The sequence below is a fragment of the Oncorhynchus keta genome, chromosome 4 (assembly GCF_023373465.1).
Source record: "Oncorhynchus keta strain PuntledgeMale-10-30-2019 chromosome 4, Oket_V2, whole genome shotgun sequence".
NCBI classification, from domain to species: Eukaryota; Metazoa; Chordata; class Actinopteri; order Salmoniformes; family Salmonidae; genus Oncorhynchus; species Oncorhynchus keta.
In genome coordinates this window covers 71,667,289-71,690,013 of record NC_068424.1, presented here as the reverse complement: position 1 = coordinate 71,690,013, position 22,725 = coordinate 71,667,289, and the positions used below count along the sequence as shown (strand labels likewise).

Below are 22,725 nucleotides of genomic sequence, written 5' to 3'. Positions count from 1 at the left end.
TGTGTCATTGCATGCACTAGTTCAAGGATTCAAGCAGGCAAGCAAGCACAAACGCACGCAGTAAGTATAAACACAGCCTGTTAACTCTGGTGATAGAAGGTTAAGGTACAGAATGACTCAGGATATCTGAGATGAGGATCTGTCTTTGCATACTTCCATGCCTATACTGTTATTGTTCCTATACTGTTCCAGTTCCTACACTGTTACTGTTCCTATACTGTTATTGTTCCTATACTGTTATTGTTCCTATACTGTTACTGTTCCTATACTGTTATTGTTCCTATACTGTTCCAGTTCCTATACTGTTACTGTTCCTATACTGTTATTGTTCCTATACTGTTACTGTTCCTATACTGTTATTGTTCCTATACTGTTATTGTTCCTATACTGTTATTGTTCCTATACTGTTACTGTTCCTATACTGTTCCTGTTCCTATACTGTTATTGTTCCTATACTGTTATTGTTCCTATACTGTTCCTGTTCCTATACTGTTCCTGTTCCTATACTGTTATTGTTCCTATACTGTTATTGTTCCTATACTGTTCCTGTTCCTATACTGTTCCTGTTCCTATACTGTTATTGTTCCTATACTGTTACTGTTCCTATACTGTTATTGTTCCTATACTGTTCCAGTTCCTATACTGTTATTGTTCCTATACTGTTATTGTTCCTATACTGTTATTGTTCCTATACTGTTACTGTTCCTATACTGTTCCTGTTCCTATACTGTTATTGTTCCTATACTGTTATTGTTCCTATACTGTTCCTGTTCCTATACTGTTATTGTTCCTATACTGTTATTGTTCCTATACTGTTATTGTTCCTATACTGTTATTGTTCCTATACTGTTATTGTTCCTATACTGTTATTGTTCCTATACTGTTACTGTTCCTATACTGTTATTGTTCCTATACTGTTATTGTTCCTATACTGTTACTGTTCCTATACTGTTCCTGTTCCTATACTGTTATTGTTCCTATACTGTTATTGTTCCTATACTGTTACTGTTCCTATACTGTTACTGTTCCTATACTGTTATTGTTCCTATACTGTTATTGTTCCTATACTGTTATTGTTCCTATACTGTTCCTGTTCCTATACTGTTATTGTTCCTATACTGTTCCTGTTCCTATACTGTTACTGTTCCTATACTGTTATTGTTCCTATACTGTTATTGTTCCTATACTGTTATTGTTCCTATACTGTTCCTGTTCCTATACTGTTATTGTTCCTATACTGTTCCTGTTCCTATACTGTTATTGTTCCTATACTGTTATTGTTCCTATACTGTTCCTGTTCCTATACTGTTATTGTTCCTATACTGTTATTGTTCCTATACTGTTATTGTTCCTATACTGTTCCTGTTCCTATACTGTTATTGTTCCTATACTGTTCCTGTTCCTATACTGTTATTGTTCCTATACTGTTATTGTTCCTATACTGTTCCTGTTCCTATACTGTTATTGTTCCTATACTGTTATTGTTCCTATACTGTTCCTGTTCCTATACTGTTATTGTTCCTATACTGTTACTGTTCCTATACTGTTATTGTTCCTATACTGTTATTGTTCCTATACTGTTCATGTTCCTATACTGTTCCTGTTCCTATACTGTTATTGTTCCTATACTGTTATTGTTCCTATACTGTTACTGTTCCTATACTGTTACTGTTCCTATACTGTTATTGTTCCTATACTGTTCCTGTTCCTATACTGTTCCTGTTCCTATACTGTTATTGTTCCTATACTGTTATTGTTCCTATACAGTTCCTGTTCCTATACTGTTCCTGTTCCTATACTGTTACTGTTCCTATACTGTTATTGTTCCTATACTGTTATTGTTCCTATACTGTTATTGTTCCTATACTGTTACTGTTCCTATACTGTTCCTGTTCCTATACTGTTATTGTTCCTATACTGTTATTGTTCCTATACTGTTATTGTTCCTATACTGTTATTGTTCCTATACTGTTATTGTTATTATACTGTTATTGTTCCTATACTGTTATTGTTCCTATACTGTTACTGTTCCTATACTGTTCCTGTTCCTATACTGTTATTGTTCCTATACTGTTATTGTTCCTATACTGTTATTGTTCCTATACTGTTATTGTTCCTATACTGTTACTGTTCCTATACTGTTCCTGTTCCTATACTGTTATTGTTCCTATACTGTTATTGTTCCTATACTGTTATTGTTCCTATACTGTTACTGTTCCTATACTGTTCCTGTTCCTATACGGTTATTGTTCCTATACTGTTATTGTTCCTATACTGTTCCTGTTCCTATACTGTTCCTGTTCCTATACTGTTATTGTTCCTATACTGTTATTGTTCCTATACTGTTATTGTTCCTATACTGTTATTGTTCCTATACTGTTATTGCTCCTATACTGTTATTGTTCCTATACTGTTATTGTTCCTATACTGTTCCTGTTCCTATACTGTTATTGTTCCTATACTGTTATTGTTCCTATACTGTTACTGTTCCTATACTGTTCCTGTTCCTATAATGTTATTGTTCCTATACTGTTACTGTTCCTATACTGTTACTGTTCCTATACTGTTACTGTTCCTATACTGTTATTGTTCCTATACTGTTCCTGTTCCTATACGGTTATTGTTCCTATACGGTTATTGTTCCTATACTGTTATTGTTCCTATACTGTTCCTGTTCCTATACTGTTATTGTTCCTATACTGTTATTGTTCCTATACTGTTCCTGTTCCTATACTGTTATTGTTCCTATACTGTTATTGTTCCTATACTGTTACTGTTCCTATACTGTTACTGTTCCTATACTGTTATTGTTCCTATACTGTTATTGTTCCTATACTGTTATTGTTCCTATACTGTTCCTGTTCCTATACTGTTCCTGTTCCTATACTGTTCCTGTTCCTATACTGTTCCTGTTCCTATACTGTTATTGTTCCTATACTGTTATTGGTCCTATACTGTTATTGTTCCTATACTGTTATTGTTCCTATACTGTTCCTGTTCCTATACTGTTATTGTTCCTATACTGTTCCTGTTCCTATACTGTTATTGTTCCTATACTGTTATTGTTCCTATACTGTTCCTGTTCCTATACTGTTATTGTTCCTATACTGTTACTGTTCCTATACTGTTATTGTTCCTATACTGTTATTGTTCCTATACTGTTCCTGTTCCTATACTGTTCCTGTTCCTATACTGTTATTGTTCCTATACTGTTATTGTTCCTATACTGTTATTGTTCCTATACTGTTACTGTTCCTATACTGTTACTGTTCCTATACTGTTATTGTTCCTATACTGTTCCTGTTCCTATACTGTTCCTGTTCCTATACTGTTATTGTTCCTATACTGTTATTGTTCCTATACTGTTATTGTTCCTATACTGTTCCTGTTCCTATACTGTTATTGTTCCTATACTGTTAATGTTCCTATACTGTTCCTGTTCCTATACTGTTATTGTTCCTATACTGTTATTGTTCCTATACTGTTATTGTTCCTATACTGTTCCTGTTCCTATACTGTTATTGTTCCTATACTGTTATTGTTCCTATACTGTTACTGTTCCTATACTGTTATTGTTCCTATACTGTTATTGTTCCTATACTGTTATTGTTCCTATACTGTTACTGTTCCTAAACTGTTATTGTTCCTATACTGTTATTGTTCCTATACTGTTATTGTTCCTATACTGTTATTGTTCCTATACTGTTATTGTTCCTATACTGTTATTGTTCCTATACTGTTATTGTTCCTATACTGTTACTGTTCCTATACTGTTATTGTTCCTATACTGTTATTGTTCCTATACTGTTATTGTTCCTATACTGTTACTGTTCTATACTGTTATTGTTCCTATACTGTTATTGTTCCTATACTGTTATTGTTCCTATACTGTTATTGTTCCTATACTGTTATTGTTCCTATACTGTTATTGTTCCTATACTGTTCCTGTTCCTATACAGTTATTGTTCCTATACTGTTCCTGTTCCTATACTGTTATTGTTCCTATACTGTTCCTGTTCCTATACTGTTATTGTTCCTATACTGTTACTGTTCCTATACTGTTATTGTTCCTATACTGTTATTGTTCCTATACTGTTCCTGTTCCTATACTGTTATTGTTCCTATACTGTTACTGTTCCTATACTGTTATTGTTCCTATACAGTTATTGTTCCTATACTGTTATTGTTCCTATACTGTTATTGTTCCTATACTGTTATTGTTCCTATACTGTTATTGTTCCTATACTGTTATTGTTCCTATACTGTTCCTGTTCCTATACTGTTATTGTTCCTATACTGTTCCTGTTCCTATACTGTTATTGTTCCTATACTGTTCCTGTTCCTATACTGTTATTGTTCCTATACTGTTATTGTTCCTATACTGTTCCTGTTCCTATACTGTTATTGTTCCTATACTGTTACTGTTCCTATACTGTTATTGTTCCTATACTGTTATTGTTCCTATACTGTTCCTGTTCCTATACTGTTATTGTTCCTATACTGTTACTGTTCCTATACTGTTATTGTTCCTATACAGTTATTGTTCCTATACTGTTATTGTTCCTATACTGTTATTGTTCCTATACTGTTATTGTTCCTATACTGTTATTGTTCCTATACTGTTATTGTTCCTATACTGTTCCTGTTCCTATACTGTTATTGTTCCTATACTGTTATTGTTCCTATACTGTTCCTGTTCCTATACTGTTATTGTTCCTATACTGTTACTGTTCCTATACTGTTCCTGTTCCTATACTGTTATTGTTCCTATACTGTTCCTGTTCCTATACTGTTATTGTTCCTATACTGTTACTGTTCCTATACTGTTCCTGTTCCTATACTGTTATTGTTCCTATACTGTTCCTGTTCCTATACTGTTATTGTTCCTATACTGTTACTGTTCCTATACTGTTCCTGTTCCTATACTGTTATTGTTCCTATACAGTTATTGTTCCTATACTGTTATTGTTCCTATACTGTTCCTGTTCCTATACTGTTACTGTTCCTATACTGTTCCTGTTCCTATACTGTTCCTGTTCCTATACTGTTATTGTTCCTATACTGTTATTGTTCCTATACTGTTATTGTTCCTATACTGTTCCTGTTCCTATACTGTTATTGTTCCTATACTGTTAATGTTCCTATACTGTTCCTGTTCCTATACTGTTATTGTTCCTATACTGTTATTGTTCCTATACTGTTATTGTTCCTATACTGTTCCTGTTCCTATACTGTTATTGTTCCTATACTGTTATTGTTCCTATACTGTTACTGTTCCTATACTGTTATTGTTCCTATACTGTTATTGTTCCTATACTGTTATTGTTCCTATACTGTTACTGTTCCTAAACTGTTATTGTTCCTATACTGTTATTGTTCCTATACTGTTATTGTTCCTATACTGTTATTGTTCCTATACTGTTATTGTTCCTATACTGTTACTGTTCCTAAACTGTTATTGTTCCTATACTGTTATTGTTCCTATACTGTTATTGTTCCTATACTGTTATTGTTCCTATACTGTTATTGTTCCTATACTGTTATTGTTCCTATACTGTTACTGTTCCTATACTGTTATTGTTCCTATACTGTTATTGTTCCTATACTGTTATTGTTCCTATACTGTTACTGTTCCTATACTGTTATTGTTCCTATACTGTTATTGTTCCTATACTGTTATTGTTCCTATACTGTTATTGTTCCTATACTGTTATTGTTCCTATACTGTTCCTGTTCCTATACAGTTATTGTTCCTATACTGTTCCTGTTCCTATACTGTTACTGTTCCTATACAGTTACTGTTCCTATACTGTTATTGTTCCTATACAGTTATTGTTCCTATACTGTTATTGTTCCTATACTGTTATTGTTCCTATACTGTTATTGTTCCTATACTGTTATTGTTCCTATACTGTTATTGTTCCTATACTGTTCCTGTTCCTATACTGTTATTGTTCCTATACTGTTATTGTTCCTATACTGTTCCTGTTCCTATACTGTTATTGTTCCTATACTGTTACTGTTCCTATACTGTTCCTGTTCCTATACTGTTATTGTTCCTATACTGTTCCTGTTCCTATACTGTTATTGTTCCTATACTGTTCCTGTTCCTATACTGTTATTGTTCCTATACTGTTATTGTTCCTATACTGTTCCTGTTCCTATACTGTTATTGTTCCTATACTGTTACTGTTCCTATACTGTTATTGTTCCTATACAGTTATTGTTCCTATACTGTTATTGTTCCTATACTGTTATTGTTCCTATACTGTTATTGTTCCTATACTGTTATTGTTCCTATACTGTTATTGTTCCTATACTGTTCCTGTTCCTATACTGTTATTGTTCCTATACTGTTATTGTTCCTATACTGTTCCTGTTCCTATACTGTTATTGTTCCTATACTGTTACTGTTCCTATACTGTTCCTGTTCCTATACTGTTATTGTTCCTATACTGTTCCTGTTCCTATACTGTTATTGTTCCTATACTGTTCCTGTTCCTATACTGTTATTGTTCCTATACTGTTACTGTTCCTATACTGTTCCTGTTCCTATACTTTTATTGTTCCTATACAGTTATTGTTCCTATACTGTTATTGTTCCTATACTGTTCCTGTTCCTATACTGTTACTGTTCCTATACTGTTATTGTTCCTATACTGTTCCTGTTCCTATACTGTTATTGTTCCTATACTGTTACTGTTCCTATACTGTTCCTGTTCCTATACTGTTACTGTTCCTATACTGTTACTGTTCCTATACTGTTCCTGTTCCTATACTGTTACTGTTCTTATACTGTTCCTGTTCCTATACTGTTCCTGTTCCTATACTGTTATTGTTCCTATACTGTTATTGTTCCTATACTGTTATTGTTCCTATACTGTTCCTGTTCCTATACTGTTATTGTTCCTATACTGTTAATGTTCCTATACTGTTCCTGTTCCTATACTGTTATTGTTCCTATACTGTTATTGTTCCTATACTGTTATTGTTCCTATACTGTTCCTGTTCCTATACTGTTATTGTTCCTATACTGTTATTGTTCCTATACTGTTACTGTTCCTATACTGTTATTGTTCCTATACTGTTATTGTTCCTATACTGTTATTGTTCCTATACTGTTACTGTTCCTAAACTGTTATTGTTCCTATACTGTTATTGTTCCTATACTGTTATTGTTCCTATACTGTTATTGTTCCTATACTGTTATTGTTCCTATACTGTTATTGTTCCTATACTGTTATTGTTCCTATACTGTTACTGTTCCTATACTGTTATTGTTCCTATACTGTTATTGTTCCTATACTGTTATTGTTCCTATACTGTTATTGTTCCTATACTGTTATTGTTCCTATACTGTTATTGTTCCTATACTGTTATTGTTCCTATACTGTTATTGTTCCTATACTGTTCCTGTTCCTATACAGTTATTGTTCCTATACTGTTCCTGTTCCTATACTGTTATTGTTCCTATACTGTTCCTGTTCCTATACTGTTATTGTTCCTATACTGTTACTGTTCCTATACTGTTATTGTTCCTATACTGTTATTGTTCCTATACTGTTCCTGTTCCTATACTGTTACTGTTCCTATACTGTTATTGTTCCTATACTGTTCCTGTTCCTATACTGTTATTGTTCCTATACTGTTACTGTTCCTATACTGTTCCTGTTCCTATACTGTTACTGTTCCTATACTGTTACTGTTCCTATACTGTTCCTGTTCCTATACTGTTACTGTTCCTATACTGTTCCTGTTCCTATACTGTTCCTGTTCCTATACTGTTATTGTTCCTATACTGTTATTGTTCCTATACTGTTATTGTTCCTATACTGTTCCTGTTCCTATACTGTTATTGTTCCTATACTGTTAATGTTCCTATACTGTTCCTGTTCCTATACTGTTATTGTTCCTATACTGTTATTGTTCCTATACTGTTATTGTTCCTATACTGTTCCTGTTCCTATACTGTTATTGTTCCTATACTGTTATTGTTCCTATACTGTTACTGTTCCTATACTGTTATTGTTCCTATACTGTTATTGTTCCTATACTGTTATTGTTCCTATACTGTTACTGTTCCTAAACTGTTATTGTTCCTATACTGTTATTGTTCCTATACTGTTATTGTTCCTATACTGTTATTGTTCCTATACTGTTATTGTTCCTATACTGTTATTGTTCCTATACTGTTATTGTTCCTATACTGTTACTGTTCCTATACTGTTATTGTTCCTATACTGTTATTGTTCCTATACTGTTATTGTTCCTATACTGTTACTGTTCCTATACTGTTATTGTTCCTATACTGTTATTGTTCCTATACTGTTATTGTTCCTATACTGTTATTGTTCCTATACTGTTATTGTTCCTATACTGTTCCTGTTCCTATACAGTTATTGTTCCTATACTGTTCCTGTTCCTATACTGTTATTGTTCCTATACTGTTCCTGTTCCTATACTGTTATTGTTCCTATACTGTTACTGTTCCTATACTGTTATTGTTCCTATACTGTTATTGTTCCTATACTGTTCCTGTTCCTATACTGTTATTGTTCCTATACTGTTACTGTTCCTATACTGTTATTGTTCCTATACAGTTATTGTTCCTATACTGTTATTGTTCCTATACTGTTATTGTTCCTATACTGTTATTGTTCCTATACTGTTATTGTTCCTATACTGTTATTGTTCCTATACTGTTTGTTCCTATACTGTTATTGTTCCTATACTGTTATTGTTCCTATACTGTTCCTGTTCCTATACTGTTATTGTTCCTATACTGTTATTGTTGTTACTGTTCCTATACTGTTCCTGTTCCTATACTGTTATTGTTCCTATACTGTTCCTGTTCCTATACTGTTATTGTTCCTATACTGTTACTGTTCCTATACTGTTCCTGTTCCTATACTGTTATTGTTCCTATACTGTTCCTGTTCCTATACTGTTATTGTTCCTATACTGTTACTGTTCCTATACTGTTCCTGTTCCTATACTGTTATTGTTCCTATACAGTTATTGTTCCTATACTGTTATTGTTCCTATACTGTTCCTGTTCCTATACTGTTACTGTTCCTATACTGTTATTGTTCCTATACTGTTCCTGTTCCTATACTGTTATTGTTCCTATACTGTTACTGTTCCTATACTGTTCCTGTTCCTATACTGTTACTGTTCCTATACTGTTACTGTTCCTATACTGTTCCTGTTCCTATACTGTTACTGTTCCTATACTGTTCCTGTTCCTATACTGTTACTCTTCCTATACTGTTATTGTTCCTATACTGTTCCTGTTCCTATACTGTTATTGTTCCTATACTGTTATTGTTCCTATACAGTTATTGTTCCTATACTGTTATTGTTCCTATACTGTTCCTGTTCCTATACTGTTACTGTTCCTATACTGTTACTGTTCCTATACTGTTCCTGTTCCTATACTGTTATTGTTCCTATACTGTTACTGTTCCTATACTGTTCCTGTTCCTATACTGTTATTGTTCCTATACTGTTATTGTTCCTATACTGTTCCTGTTCCTATACTGTTATTGTTCCTATACTGTTATTGTTCCTATACTGTTCCTGTTCCTATACTGTTACTGTTCCTATACTGTTATTGTTCCTATACTGTTCCTGTTCCTATACTGTTACTGTTCCTATACTGTTATTGTTCCTATACTGTTCCTGTTCCTATACTGTTATTGTTCCTATACTGTTCCTGTTCCTATACTGTTATTGTTCCTATACTGTTACTGTTCCTATACTGTTATTGTTCCTATACTGTTACTGTTCCTATACTGTTACTGTTCCTATACTGTTCCTGTTCCTATACTGTTATTGTTCCTATACTGTTACTGTTCCTATACTGTTACTGTTCCTATACTGTTCCTGTTCCTATACTGTTATTGTTCCTATACAGTTATTGTTCCTATACTGTTACTGTTCCTATACTGTTACTGTTCCTATACTGTTCCTGTTCCTATACTGTTATTGTTCCTATACAGTTATTGTTCCTATACTGTTATTGTTCCTATACTGTTATTGTTCCTATACTGTTACTGTTTCTATACTGTTACTGTTCCTATACTGTTCCTGTTCCTATACTGTTATTGTTCCTATACAGTTATTGTTCCTATACTGTTATTGTTCCTATACTGTTCCTGTTCCTATACTGTTACTGTTCCTATACTGTTATTGTTCCTATACTGTTCCTGTTCCTATACTGTTATTGTTCCTATACTGTTCCTGTTCCTATACTGTTATTGTTCCTATACAGTTATTGTTCCTATACTGTTACTGTTCCTATACTGTTATTGTTCCTATACTGTTATTGTTCCTATACTGTTATTGTTCCTATACTGTTATTGTTCCTATACTGTTCCTGTTCCTATACTGTTATTGTTCCTATACTGTTATTGTTCCTATACTGTTATTGTTCCTATACTGTTATTGTTCCTATACTGTTATTGTTCCTATACTGTTCCTGTTCCTATACTGTTATTGTTCCTATACTGTTACTGTTCCTATACTGTTATTGTTCCTATACTGTTCCTGTTCCTATATTGTTATTGTTCCTATACTGTTCCTGTTCCTATACTGTTATTGTTCCTATACTGTTATTGTTCCTGTACTGTTATTGTTCCTATACTGTTACTGTTCCTATACTGTTATTGTTCCTATACTGTTCCTGTTCCTATACTGTTATTGTTCCTATACTGTTACTGTTCCTATACTGTTATTGTTCCTATACTGTTCCTGTTCCTATACTGTTATTGTTCCTATACTGATACTGTTCCTATACTGTTATTGTTCCTATACTGTTCCTGTTCCTATACTGTTATTGTTCCTATACTATTATTGTTCCTATACTGTTATTGTTCCTATACTGTTACTGTTCCTATACTGTTATTGTTCCTATACTGTTACTGTTCCTATACTGTTCCTGTTCCTATACTGTTATTGTTCCTATACTGTTATTGTTCCTATACTGTTCCTGTTCCTATACTGTTATTGTTCCTATACTGTTATTGTTCCGATACTGTTATTGTTCCTATACTGTTATTGTTCCTATACTGTTATTGTTCCTATACTGTTCCTGTTCCTATACTTTTATTGTTCCTATACTGTTATTGTTCCTATACTGTTATTGTTCCTATACTGTTATTGTTCCTATACTGTTATTGTTCCTATACTGTTATTGTTCCTATACTGTTCCTGTTCCTATACTGTTATTGATCCTATACTGTTATTGTTCCTATACTGTTCCTGTTCCTATACTGTTATTGTTCCTATATTGTTACTGTTCCTATACTGTTATTGTTCCTATACTGTTATTGTTCCTATACTGTTATTGTTCCTATACTGTTATTGTTCCTATACTGTTCCTGTTCCTATACTGTTACTGTTCCTATACTGTTATTGTTCCTATACTGTTATTGTTCCTATACTGTTTCTGTTCCTATACTGTTCCTGTTCCTATACTGTTATTGTTCCTATACTGTTATTGTTCCTATACTGTTATTGTTCCTATACTGTTCCTGTTCCTATACTGTTACTGTTCCTATACTGTTATTGTTCCTATACTGTTATTGTTCCTATACTGTTATTGTTCCTATACTGTTATTGTTCCTATACTGTTATTGTTCCTATACTGTTCCTGTTCCTATACTGTTATTGTTCCTATACTGTTACTGTTCCTATACTGTTATTGTTCCTATACTGTTATTGTTCCTATACTGTTATTGTTCCTATACTGTTATTGTTCCTATACTGTTCCTGTTCCTATACTGTTACTGTTCCTATACTGTTATTGTTCCTATACTGTTATTGTTCCTATACTGTTTCTGTTCCTATACTGTTCCTGTTCCTATACTGTTATTGTTCCTATACTGTTATTGTTCCTATACTGTTATTGTTCCTATACTGTTCCTGTTCCTATACTGTTACTGTTCCTATACTGTTATTGTTCCTATACTGTTATTGTTCCTATACTGTTATTGTTCCTATACTGTTATTGTTCCTATACTGTTATTGTTCCTATACTGTTATTGTTCCTATACTGTTCCTGTTCCTATACTGTTACTGTTCCTATACTGTTATTGTTCCTATACTGTTATTGTTCCTATACTGTTATTGTTCCTATACTGTTATTGTTCCTATACAGTTATTGTTCCTATACTGTTATTGTTCCTATACTGTTATTGTTCCTATACTGTTCCTGTTCAAATACTGTTCCTGTTCCTATACTGTTACTGTTCCTATACTGTTATTGTTCCTATACTGTTCCTGTTCCTATACTATTATTGTTCCTATACTGTTCCTGTTCAAATACTGTTCCTGTTCCTATACTGTTACTGTTCCTATACTGTTATTGTTCCTATACTGTTCCTGTTCCTATACTATTATTGTTCCTATACAGTTATTGTTCCTATACTGTTATTGTTCCTATACTGTTATTGTTCCTATACTGTTATTGTTCCTATACTGTTATTGTTCCTATACTGTTCCTGTTCCTATACTGTTACTGTTCCTATACTGTTACTGTTCCTATACTGTTATTGTTCCTATACAGTTATTGTTCCTATACTGTTATTGTTCCTATACTATTATTGTTCCTATACAGTTATTGTTCCTATACTGTTCCTGTTCCTATACTGTTATTGTTCCTATAATGTTATTGTTCCTATACTGTTCCTGTTCCTATACTGTTACTGTTCCTATACTGTTATTGTTCCTATACTGTTATTGTTCCTATACTGTTCCTGTTCCTATACTGTTATTGTTCCTATACTATTATTGTTCCTATACTGTTCCTGTTCCTATACTGTTACTGTTCCTATACTGTTATTGTTCCTATACTGTTATTGTTCCTATACTGTTCCTGTTCCTATACTGTTATTGTTCCTATACTGTTATTGTTCCTATACTGTTATTGTTCCTATACTGTTATTGTTCCTATACTCTTATTGTTCCTATACTGTTCCTGTTCCTATACTGTTACTGTTCCTATACTGTTATTGTTCCTATACTGTTATTGTTCCTATACTGTTCCTGTTCCTATACTGTTATTGTTCCTATACTATTATTGTTCCTATACTGTTCCTGTTCCTATACTGTTACTGTTCCTATACTGTTATTGTTCCTATACTGTTATTGTTCCTATACTGTTATTGTTCCTATACTGTTATTGTTCCTATACTGTTATTGTTCCTATACTGTTATTGTTCCTATACTGTTCCTGTTCCTATACAGGTATTGTTCCTATACTGTTATTGTTCCTATACTGTTATTGTTCCTATACTGTTACTGTTCCTATACTGTTCCTGTTCCTATACTGTTATTGTTCCTATACTGTTATTGTTCCTATACTGTTATTGTTCCTATACTGTTATTGTTCCTATACTGTTCCTGTTCCTATACTGTTACTGTTCCTATACTGTTATTGTTCCTATACTGTTATTGTTCCTATACTGTTCCTGTTCCTATACTGTTATTGTTCCTATACTATTATTGTTCCTATACTGTTCCTGTTCCTATACTGTTATTGTTCCTATACTGTTATTGTTCCTATACTGTTATTGTTCCTATACTGTTCCAGTTCCTATACTGTTATTGTTCCTATACTGTTATTGTTCCTATACTGTTACTGTTCCTATACTGTTATTGTTCCTATACTGTTATTGTTCCTATACTGTTCCTGTTCCTATACTGTTATTGTTCCTATACTGTTATTGTTCCTATACTGTTATTGTTCCTATACTGTTATTGTTCCTATACTGTTATTGTTCCTATACTGTTATTGTTCCTATACTGTTCCTGTTCCTATACTGTTACTGTTCCTATACTGTTATTGTTCCTATACTGTTATTGTTCCTATACTGTTCCTGTTCCTATACTGTTATTGTTCCTATACTATTATTGTTCCTATACTGTTCCTGTTCCTATACTGTTACTGTTCCTATACTGTTATTGTTCCTATACTGTTACTGTTCCTATACTGTTCCTGTTCCTATACTGTTATTGTTCCTATACTGTTACTGTTCCTATACTGTTATTGTTCCTATACTGTTACTGTTCCTATACTGTTACTGTTCCTATACTGTTACTGTTCCTATACTGTTACTGTTCCTATACTGTTACTGTTCCTATACTGTTATTGTTCCTATACAGTTATTGTTCCTATACTGTTATTGTTCCTATACTGTTATTGTTCCTATACTGTTACTGTTCCTATACTGTTCCTGTTCCTATACTGTTATTGTTCCTATACTGTTATTGTTCCTATACTATTATTGTTCCTATACTGTTATTGTTCCTATACTGTTATTGTTCCTATACTGTTATTGTTCCTATACTGTTCCTGTTCCTATACTGTTATTGTTCCTATACTGTTACTGTTCCTATACTGTTATTGTTCCTATACTGTTATTGTTCCTATACTGTTATTGTTCCTATACTGTTATTGTTCCTATACTGTTACTGTTCCTATACTGTTATTGTTCCTATACTGTTATTGTTCCTATACTGTTATTGTTCCTATACTATTATTGTTCCTATACTGTTATTGTTCCTATACTGTTATTGTTCCTATACTGTTACTGTTCCTATACTGTTATTGTTCCTATACTGTTATTGTTCCTATACTGTTATTGTTCCTATACTGTTATTGTTCCTATACTGTTATTGTTCCTATACTGTTATTGTTCCTATACTGTTACTGTTCCTATACTGTTATTGTTCCTATACTGTTATTGTTCCTATACTGTTCCTGTTCCTATACTGTTCCTGTTCCTATACTGTTATTGTTCCTATACTATTATTGTTCCTATACTGTTATTGTTCCTATACTGTTATTGTTCATATACTGTTCCTGTTCCTATACTGTTACTGTTCCTATACTGTTATTGTTCCTATACTGTTACTGTTCCTATACTGTTATTGTTCCTATACTGTTATTGTTCCTATACTATTATTGTTCCTATACTGTTCCTGTTCCTATACTGTTACTGTTCCTATACTGTTATTGTTCCTATACTGTTATTGTTCCTATACAGTTATTGTTCCTATACAGTTATTGTTCCTATACTGTTCCTGTTCCTATACTGTTACTGTTCCTATACTGTTACTGTTCCTATACTGTTCCTGTTCCTATACTGTTACTGTTCCTATACTGTTCCTGTTCCTATAATGTTACTGTTCCTATACAGTTATTGTTCCTATACTGTTATTGTTCCTATACTGTTACTGTTCCTATACTGTTACTGTTCCTATACTGTTATTGTTCCTATACTGTTATTGTTCCTATACTGTTCCTGTTCCTATACTGTTATTGTTCCTATACTGTTCCTGTTCCTATACTGTTACTGTTCCTATACAGTTATTGTTCCTATACTGTTATTGTTCCTATACTGTTACTGTTCCTATACTGTTACTGTTCCTATACTGTTATTGTTCCTATACTGTTATTGTTCCTATACTGTTCCTGTTCCTATACTGTTATTGTTCCTATACTGTTATTGTTCCTATACTGTTATTGTTCCTATACAGTTATTGTTCCTATACTGTTCCTGTTCCTATACAGTTATTGTTCCTATACTGTTATTGTTCCTATACAGTTATTGTTCCTATACTGTTATTGTTCCTATACTGTTATTGTTCCTATACAGTTATTGTTCCTATACTGTTCCTGTTCCTATACAGTTATTGTTCCTATACTGTTATTGTTCCTATACTGTTATTGTTCCCATACTGTTATTGTTCCTATACTGTTATTGTTCCTATACTATTATTGTTCCTATACTGTTCCTGTTCCTATACTGTTACTGTTCCTATACTGTTATTGTTCCTATACTGTTACTGTTCCTATACTGTTATTGTTCCTATACTGTTACTGTTCCTATACTGTTACTGTTCCTATACTGTTATTGTTCCTATACAGTTATTGTTCCTATACTGTTATTGTTCCTATACTGTTATTGTTCCTATACTGTTACTGTTCCTATACTGTTATTGTTCCTATACTGTTATTGTTCCTATACTGTTATTGTTCCTATACTATTATTGTTCCTATACTGTTATTGTTCCTATACTGTTATTGTTCCTATACTGTTATTGTTCCTATACTGTTCCTGTTCCTATACTGTTACTGTTCCTATACTGTTCCTGTTCCTATACTGTTATTGTTCCTATACTGTTATTGTTCCTATACTATTATTGTTCCTATACTGTTATTGTTCCTATACTGTTATTGTTCCTATACTGTTATTGTTCCTATACTGTTCCTGTTCCTATACTGTTATTGTTCCTATACTGTTACTGTTCCTATACTGTTATTGTTCCTATACAGTTATTGTTCCTATACTGTTATTGTTCCTATACTGTTATTGTTCCTATACTGTTACTGTTCCTATACTGTTATTGTTCCTATACTGTTATTGTTCCTATACTGTTATTGTTCCTATACTATTATTGTTCCTATACTGTTATTGTTCCTATACTGTTATTGTTCCTATACTGTTACTGTTCCTATACTGTTATTGTTCCTATACTGTTATTGTTCCTATACTGTTATTGTTCCTATACTGTTATTGTTCCAATACTGTTACTGTTCCTATACTGTTACTGTTCCTATACTGTTATTGTTCCTATACTGTTACTGTTCCTATACTGTTATTGTTCCTATACTGTTATTGTTCCTATACTATTATTGTTCCTATACTGTTCCTGTTCCTATACTGTTACTGTTCCTATACTGTTATTGTTCCTATACTGTTATTGTTCCTATACAGTTATTGTTCCTATACAGTTATTGTTCCTATACTGTTCCTGTTCCTATACTGTTACTGTTCCTATACTGTTACTGTTCCTATACTGTTCCTGTTCCTATACTGTTACTGTTCCTATACTGTTCCTGTTCCTATACTGTTACTGTTCCTATACAGTTATTGTTCCTATACTGTTATTGTTCCTATACTGTTACTGTTCCTATAATGTTACTGTTCCTATACTGTTATTGTTCCTATACTGTTATTGTTCCTATACTGTTCCTGTTCCTATACTGTTATTGTTCCTATACTGTTCCTGTTCCTATACTGTTACTGTTCCTATATAGTTATTGTTCCTATACTGTTATTGTTCCTATACTGTTACTGTTCCTATACTGTTACTGTTCCTATACTGTTATTGTTCCTATACTGTTATTGTTCCTATACTGTTACTGTTCCTATACTGTTACTGTTCCTATACTGTTATTGTTCCTATACAGTTATTGTTCCTATACTGTTCCTGTTCCTATACTGTTATTGTTCCTATACTGTTATTGTTCCTATACTGTTATTGTTCCCATACTGTTATTGTTCCTATACTGTTATTGTTCCTATACTATTATTGTTCCTATACTGTTCCTGTTCCTATACTGTTACTGTTCCTATACTGTTATTGTTCCTATACTGTTACTGTTCCTATACTGTTATTGTTCCTATACTGTTACTGTTCCTATACTGTTACTGTTCCTATACTGTTATTGTTCCTATACTGTTATTGTTCCTATACTGTTATTGTTCCTATACTGTTATTGTTCCTATACTGTTACTGTTCCTATACTGTTATTGTTCCTATACTGTTATTGTTCCTATACTGTTATTGTTCCTATACTATTATTGTTCCTATACTGTTATTGTTCCTATACTGTTATTGTTCCTATACTGTTATTGTTCCTATACTGTTCCTGTTCCTATACTGTTACTGTTCCTATACTGTTACTGTTCCTATACTGTTCCTGTTCCTATACTGTTACTGTTCCTATACTGTTCCTGTTCCTATACTGTTACTGTTCCTATACTGTTATTGTTCCTATACTGTTATTGTTCCTATACTGTTACTGTTCCTATAATGTTACTGTTCCTATACTGTTATTGTTCCTATACTGTTATTGTTCCTATACTGTTCCTGTTCCTATACTGTTATTGTTCCTATACTGTTCCTGTTCCTATACTGTTACTGTTCCTATATAGTTATTGTTCCTATACTGTTATTGTTCCTATACTGTTACTGTTCCTATACTGTTACTGTTCCTATACTGTTATTGTTCCTATACTGTTATTGTTCCTATACTGTTCCTGTTCCTATACTGTTATTGTTCCTATACTGTTATTGTTCCTATACTGTTATTGTTCCTATACAGTTATTGTTCCTATACTGTTCCTGTTCCTATACAGTTATTGTTCCTATACAGTTATTGTTCCTATACTGTTATTGTTCCTATACTGTTATTGTTCCTATACAGTTATTGTTCCTATACTGTTCCTGTTCCTATACAGTTATTGTTCCTATACTGTTATTGTTCCTATACAGTTATTGTTCCTATACTGTTACTGTTCATATACAGTTATTGTTCCTATACTGTTATTGTTCCTATACTGTTACTGTTCCTATACTGTTCCTGTTCCTATACTGTTATTGTTCCTATACTGTTATTGTTCCTATACTGTTCCTGTTCCTATACTGTTATTGTTCCTATACTGTTATTGTTCCTATACTCATATTGTTCCTATACTGTTATTGTTCCTATACTGTTATTGTTCCTATACTGTTATTGTTCCTATACTGTTACTGTTCCTATACTGTTATTGTTCCTATACTGTTATTGTTCCTATACTGTTATTGTTCCTATACTGTTATTGTTCCTATACTGTTATTGTTCCTATACTGTTCCTGTTCCTATACTGTTATTGTTCCTATACTGTTATTGTTCCTATACTGTTCCTGTTCCTATACTGTTATTGTTCCTATACTGTTACTGTTCCTATACTGTTACTGTTCCTATACTGTTATTGTTCCTATACTGTTACTGTTCCTATACTGTTATTGTTCCTATACTGTTACTGTTCCTATACTGTTCCTGTTCAAATACTGTTCCTGTTCCTACACTGTTTCTATACTGTTCCAGTTCCTATACTGTTCCTGTTCAAATACTGTTCCTGTTCCTATACAGTTATTGTTCCTATACTGTTCCTGTTCCTATACTGTTCCTGTTCAAATACTGTTCCTGTTCCTACACTGTTTCTATACTGTCCCTGTTCTTATACTGTTATTGTTCCTATACTGTCCCTGTTCCTATACTGTTCCTGTTCAAATACTGTTCCTGTTCCTACACTGTTTCTATACTGTCCCTGTTCCTATACAGTTATTGTTCCTATACTGTTCCTGTTCCTATACTGTTCCTGTTCAAATACTGTTCCTGTTCCTACACTGTTTCTATACTGTTCCAGTTCCTATACTGTTCCTGTTCAAATACTGTTCCTGTTCCTATACAGTTATTGTTCCTATACTGTTCCTGTTCCTATACTGTTCCTGTTCAAATACTGTTCCTGTTCCTACACTGTTTCTATACTGTCCCTGTTCTTATACTGTTATTGTTCCTATACTGTTCCTGTTCCTATACTGTTCCTGTTCCTATACTGTTATTGGTCCTATACTGTTCCTGTTCCTATACTGTTATTGTTCCTATACTGTTATTGTTCCTATACTGTTCCTGTTCCTATACTATTATTGTTCCTATACTGTTCCTGTTCAAATACTGTTCCTGTTCCTATACTGTTATTGTTCCTATACTATTATTGTTCCTATACTGTTATTGTTCCTATACTATTATTGTTCCTATACTATTATTGTTCCTATACTGTTATTGTTCCTATACTGTTATTGTTCCTATACTGTTACTGTTCCTATACTGTTAATGTTCCTATACTGTTATTGTTCCTATACTGTTATTGTTCCTATACTGTTATTGTTCCTATACAGTTATTGTTCCTATACTGTTATTGTTCCTATACTGTTATTGTTCCTATACTGTTACTGTTCCTATACTGTTATTGTTCCTATACTGTTATTGTTCCTATACTGTTATTGTTCCTATACTATTATTGCTCCTATACTGTTATTGTTCCTATACTGTTATTGTTCCTATACTGTTCCTGTTCCTATACTGTTACTGTTCCTATACTGTTATTGTTCCTATACTGTTACTGTTCCTATACTGTTATTGTTCCTATACTGTTATTGTTCCTATACTGTTATTGTTCCTATACTGTTCCTGTTCCTATACTGTTATTGTTCCTATACTGTTATTGTTCCTATACTGTTATTGTTCCTATACTGTTACTGTTCCTATACTGTTCCTGTTCCTATACTGTTACTGTTCCTATACTTTTCCTGTTCCTATACTGTTATTGTTCCTATACTGTTATTGTTCCTATACTGTTATTGTTCCTATACTGTTATTGTTCCTATACTGTTATTGTTCCTATACTGTTCCTGTTCCTATACTATTATTGTTCCTATACAGTTATTGTTCCTATACTGTTCCTGTTCCTATACTGTTCCTGTTCAAATACTGTTCCTGTTCCTATACTGTTATTGTTCCTATACTATTATTGTTCCTATACTGTTATTGTTCCTATACTGTTATTGTTCCTATACTATTATTGTTCCTATACTGTTATTGTTCCTATACTGTTATTGTTCCTATACTGTTACTGTTCCTATACTGCTAATGTTCCTATACTGTTATTGTTCCTATACTGTTATTGTTCCTATACTGTTATTGTTCCTATACAGTTATTGTTCCTATACTGTTATTGTTCCTATACTGTTATTGTTCCTATACTGTTACTGTTCCTATACTGTTATTGTTCCTATACTGTTATTGTTCCTATACTGTTATTGTTCCTATACTATTATTGCTCCTATACTGTTATTGTTCCTATACTGTTATTGTTCCTATACTGTTCCTGTTCCTATACTGTTACTGTTCCTATACTGTTATTGTTCCTATACTGTTACTGTTCCTATACTGTTATTGTTCCTATACTGTTATTGTTCCTATACTGTTATTGTTCCTATACTGTTATTGTTCCTATACTGTTATTGTTCCTATACTGTTATTGTTCCTATACTGTTATTGTTCCTATACTGTTATTGTTCCTATACTGTTATTGTTCCTATACTGTTCCTGTTCCTATACTGTTATTGTTCCTATAATGTTATTGTTCCTATACTGTTCCTGTTCCTATACTGTTATTGTTCCTATACTGTTACTGTTCCTATACTGTTACTGTTCCTATACTGTTATTGTTCCTATACTGTTACTGTTCCTATACTGTTATTGTTCCTATACTGTTACTGTTCCTATACTGTTCCTGTTCAAATACTGTTCCTGTTCCTACACTGTTTCTATACTGTTCCAGTTCCTATACAGTTATTGTTCCTATACTGTCCCTGTTCCTATACTGTTCCTGTTCAAATACTGTTCCTGTTCCTACACTGTTTCTATACTGTCCCTGTTCCTATACAGTTATTGTTCCTATACTGTTCCTGTTCCTATACTGTTCCTGTTCAAATACTGTTCCTGTTCCTACACTGTTTCTATACTGTTCCAGTTCCTATACTGTTCCTGTTCAAATACTGTTCCTGTTCCTATACAGTTATTGTTCCTATACTGTTCCTGTTCCTATACTGTTCCTGTTCAAATACTGTTCCTGTTCCTACACTGTTTCTATACTGTCCCTGTTCTTATACTGTTATTGTTCCTATACTGTTCCTGTTCCTATACTGTTCCTGTTCCTATACTGTTATTGTTCCTATACTGTTCCTGTTCCTATACTGTTATTGTTCCTATACTGTTATTGTTCCTATACTGTTCCTGTTCCTATACTATTATTGTTCCTATACTGTTATTGTTCCTATACTGTTATTGTTCCTATACTGTTATTGTTCCTATACTGTTATTGTTCCTATACTGTTCCTGTTCCTATACTATTATTGTTCCTATACAGTTATTGTTCCTATACTGTTCCTGTTCCTATACTGTTCCTGTTCAAATACTGTTCCTGTTCCTATACTGTTATTGTTCCTATACTATTATTGTTCCTATACTGTTATTGTTCCTATACTGTTATTGTTCCTATACTGTTATTGTTCCTATACTATTATTGTTCCTATACTGTTCCTGTTCCTATACTGTTACTGTTCCTATACTGTTATTGTTCCTATACTGTTATTGTTCCTATACAGTTATTGTTCCTATACAGTTATTGTTCCTATACTGTTCCTGTTCCTATACTGTTACTGTTCCTATACTGTTACTGTTCCTATACTGTTCCTGTTCCTATACTGTTACTGTTCCTATACTGTTCCTGTTCCTATACTGTTACTGTTCCTATACAGTTATTGTTCCTATACTGTTATTGTTCCTATACTGTTACTGTTCCTATACTGTTACTGTTCCTATACTGTTCCTGTTCCTATACTGTTACTGTTCCTATACTGTTACTGTTCCTATACTGTTATTGTTCCTATACTGTTATTGTTCCTATACTGTTCCTGTTCCTATACTGTTATTGTTCCTATACTGTTCCTGTTCCTAAACTGTTACTGTTCCTATACAGTTATTGTTCCTATACTGTTATTGTTCCTATACTGTTATTGTTCCTATACTGTTACTGTTCCTATACTGTTACTGTTCCTATACTGTTATTGTTCCTATACTGTTATTGTTCCTATACTGTTCCTGTTCCTATACTGTTATTGTTCCTATACTATTATTGTTCCTATACTGTTATTGTTCCTATACTGTTACTGTTCCTATAATGTTCCTGTTCCTATACTGTTATTGTTCCTATACTGTTATTGTTCCTATACTGTTCCTGTTCCTATACTGTTATTTTTCCT

The 22,725-nt window shown here is 32.9% G+C and overlaps 1 protein-coding gene across 1 annotated transcript in view; it reads right to left on the bottom strand.

Annotated features, from left to right (window-relative positions):
- Positions 1-22,725, bottom strand: part of LOC127929813 (uncharacterized) — a 250,765-nt gene that overhangs the window by 27,925 nt on the left and 200,115 nt on the right. The gene's annotated exons all lie outside the window — the stretch shown is intronic.